Source organism: Acinonyx jubatus, chromosome E4, assembly GCF_027475565.1.
Source record: "Acinonyx jubatus isolate Ajub_Pintada_27869175 chromosome E4, VMU_Ajub_asm_v1.0, whole genome shotgun sequence".
Lineage (NCBI taxonomy): Eukaryota > Metazoa > Chordata > Mammalia > Carnivora > Felidae > Acinonyx > Acinonyx jubatus.
In genome coordinates, this window is record NC_069395.1 from 45,258,885 (window position 1) to 45,263,065 (window position 4,181).

The 4,181-nt window shown below is 36.5% G+C and overlaps 1 non-coding gene across 1 annotated transcript; it reads left to right on the plus strand.

Moving 5' to 3' along the window:
- Positions 1–1,467: 1,467 nt before the first annotated feature.
- LOC113604021 (U6 spliceosomal RNA) lies at positions 1,468–1,577 on the plus strand. Its single transcript, XR_003425835.1, has one exon. It is a non-coding gene; the product is annotated as a U6 spliceosomal RNA (small nuclear RNA).
- Positions 1,578–4,181: the final 2,604 nt, after the last annotated feature.

The window sequence follows — 4,181 nt, forward strand, 5'->3', positions numbered from 1 at the left end:
CCCTGCCTGCCCAAATCCTGCTTATTCTCCAAGATCTAAGGTTCAAATGCTCCTTATTTGAAATGGTCTTCTTTCTGCTCTCCTATCATTTCACTTATATTACCCAGGAAAATGCCTTTACTAATAGCTATGCATATGTTTATCCCCTTCAGAAAACTATGAGCTCATTTGAGGACATATACTATGTGGTATTTTTGTTTCTGTGAGACAGTCTTGAGAAACCGAGAATTCCTTATTTTCTTGACTTTCTGTTTTTCAGATATTTTGGGTGGTCTTTTGTGTGGCAAAGTGTTTTTATACAAGTATTAATGAAACATTCAGTCGCTCACTCTGCACTAGCAGTGCTAAGGGGCTTCGAGATTGAATTCTTGGCAAAAATACTACATTGATGCTAATAATTGTATTGATAAAACTGCAAGTGCTTTCCTAGCACAGAACTGCTGTGGGGCAAACTGTAACTTCTAGTGTCTGGTGGTGGCAACATTTTCCTCACTAGACCTGTTCATGGGACATGGATTTGGGCATTCTTCCTAAGGCTTAGCCTTGGGCTTACTGTTCCAAATATCCCAACCATTTTGTGAACTACCTCATACCCTTTAATAAAACTCCTTTTCTACTCAACCAAAGGTAGCTTTTGTTGCTTATAACTAAGAACTCTGACTGAAAGATATTTTCCTTAACTCCCCATAAACCAACTCAGTATCATAATATTTAAAAGACTTTAGTCATAGGGATAATACAATGAGAACACAACATTGAAAGTAAACTACCACAGGCTCCCAGATATTTGCTACTCTCAGGGTCTACAAGTCTAGTCTATCCTCCTGAGGAGAGTTTCATTGGTCTCTGCACCTAGTTTCTGACAAGGCTACATGTGCAGAACCTAGCTTTACTCATACAAGGTCCAATTATCCTTAGGCCTCGTGCCTAGGGCCCACAATATTTTGTGAAAATGTTTTAATTTTAATTTCTTAAAGTGGAATTTTTTTAATGGATATAATAAATATAATGTATAGAAATTATAATAAAAATATAAGAATGAATCCAGCCTGGATTATACAACATAGTAATAAGTGTGCGTGTGTGTGTGTGTGTGTGTGTGTGTAGAGAAAGAATAGTGAAATAAAAAATTTATCCATATACATACAGTCAACTGAATATTACCAAGATGCCAAGTCAATTCAATGAGATAGGGAATTTTTTTTAAGTTTATTTGTATTTATTTTGAGAGAGACATAGTAAGCAGGGGAGGGGCAGAGTCAGAGGGAGACAGAATACCAAGCAGGCTCTATGCCATCGGCGCCCGATGCGGGCGTGAACTTACCAACCGTGAGGTCATGACCTGCGCCGAGATCAAGAGTTGGACACTTAACTAACTGAGCCACCCAGGTGCCCCAAGATAGACAATATTTTTCAACAAAGGGCATTGGAACAACTGTAAAAATGTACGGAGAAAGTAAACTTTAAGTACTAACTTTGACAGCACACACATATACAAAAATTGAATGATATAGAGAATATTAGCATGGCCTTTGTGCCAGGATGACATATAAATTTGTGAAACAGTCCATATGTAAGAGTTGACCTTAAGTATTTTCACCACACACAAAAACCTTATTGTATTTGTGGGGTACCGGATATGTTAACTAGCTTGCTTGTGTTAATCTATTTACAATATGTATCAAATTCTTACATTAGAGCAATCTAATTAAATAATGATCAACAACATAAGTAGAAATTTCACCCCAGAAGATATACAGATGGCAAATAAGCGTATGAAAAGTAGATCAATATCATGTCATTATACAATTGCAAATTAAAATAACAATGAGATATTACTACATATCTATTAGAATGGCCAAAATCCAAAATACTAACAACATCAAATATTGGCAAGGGTATGAAACAACAGGAACTCTCATTCATTGCTAATGGGTATGCAAAATGGTACAGCCACTTTGGAAGACAGTTTGGCAGTTTCTTACAAAACTTAACATTCTCTGACCACGTGGTCTGGGAATTGCACTTTTTGGTATTTACTCAAATGAGTTGAAAAGTTATGTCCACACAAAAACCTGCACACAGTTTTTTATAGCTGTTTTATTCACAATTGCCAAAACTTGGAAACAACTAAGATGTCCTTCAGTAGGTTAATGGATAACTAAACCACAGTATATCCAGACAATGGAATATTATTCAACACTAAAAAGAAATGAACTATCAAGCCATGAAAAGACACGGAGGAACATTAAGTGCATATTACTAAGTGAAAGAAGCTAATCTGAAAAGGCTACATATAATTCCAGCTATATGACATTCTAGAAAAAGCAAAATTACAGAGACAGTAGAAAGATCAGTGGTTAGAGTGCCTGGGTGGCTCAGTCGGTTGAGTGTATGACTCTTGACTTTGGCTTGGGTCCTGATCTTATGGTCCGTGGGTTTGAGCTCCACATTGGTCTCCATGCTGATTGATGGTGTGGAGCCTTCTTGGTATTCTCTCTCTCTCTCTCTCTCTCTCTCTCTCTCTAAATAAATAAATAAATAAATAAATAAATAAATAAGCTTAAAAAAAAGATCAGGGGTTGTCAGAAGATGAGGGAGAAAGCAATGAATAGGCAAAACATAGAGGAATTTAGGGTATTGAAAGTACTCTGTATGATACTACAATGCTGGACACACATCACTATACATTTGTCCAAACTCATTGTATAACACCAAGCATGAACCCTAATGTAAACTATGGACTTTGGATGATAATGACATTTCAGGGGATAATGATGTGTTTGTTGATTGTAGCAAATGTACCACTCTGGTGCAGGGTGTTGACAGTGGGGGAGGCTATGCATATGTAGGGGCAAGAGGTAGATGGGAATTCTCTCTACCATCTACTCGATTTTGCTGTTAACCTAAAACATATCTAAAAAGATAAAATCTATTAAAAGATGTAAGCCATAAACTGAGAGAAAATATTCTTAATACATAAAGAACTTATACAGTAATATATAAAGGACTCTACAAATCAAAAATAAAAGGGTAAAAAAATTTTAAATAGGCAAAAAACATACATTTCACAAAAGTAGCTTTGTAAGTGGCCAAAAAAGAACATGAAAAGATATTCAGCATCTTTAGTCATCAGGGAAATATGAATCAAAACCACATTGAAATTCCACTTCACACACACCAAAATGGCTAAAATTAAAAGACAACATCAATTGTTGGTGAGCATGTTGTACAAGTGGAACGCTCACACTGCTGATGGAGTATAAAATGATACAGTCTCTTTGGACAACTGTTTGGGAGCTTCTTTTGAAATTATATACCCACCTAATGACCCAGCAGTTCTACTCCTAGGTGTTTATCAGAGAGAATGAAAATTGACATTCACAAAAACTTGACCAGGAATGTTAATAGCAGCTTTATTTTTAGTAGCCAAAAACTGGAAGCAAATACAAATATCCATCAACAGGATTATGGATTTTTTAAATGGTCTGTATGTATACAAAGGAATATTTGTAATAAAATGGATTAAAGTACTAGTACAACAATATGGGTGAATCTCTAAAACATTGCACAGAGTAAGAGAATCAGACACAAAAGAATACACATCATAGAATTCCATTTATGTGACTTTAAGAGCATAATAATCCATGATGATAGAAATCAGAACACAACTGCCTATCTGGGAAGGGAGACTGACTAAAGAGGACATGAAGGAATTTTCTAGAGGTGATGGAAGTGACTTATGTCTTGATTGGGGTGGTAGTTATCTGAATACATACATTTATTAAAACATATCCAGGGGCCCCTGGGTGGCTCAGTCGGTTGAGTGTCTGACTTCAGCTCAGGTCATGATCTCATAGCTCGTTGAGTTGGAGCCCCGTGTCGGGCTCTGTGCTGAGGGCTCAGAGCCTGGAGCCTGCTTCAGATTCTGTGTCTCCCCCTCTCTCTGCCCCTCCCCCGCTTGCGCTCTCTCTCTCTCTCTCTCTCTATCTCTCTCTCTCTCAAAATAAACATTTAAAAAATTTTTAAAAACTTCATATCCAATTGTACACTTAAGGATTACATCTTACATCAGTGCATTTCATTGCATGTAAATTTTACCTCCATAAGAAAGGAATGTTATCATATAATTACCTTAAGCTGGGTAAGCAAAACATACCATTTACATGTTTTTCTTTTTT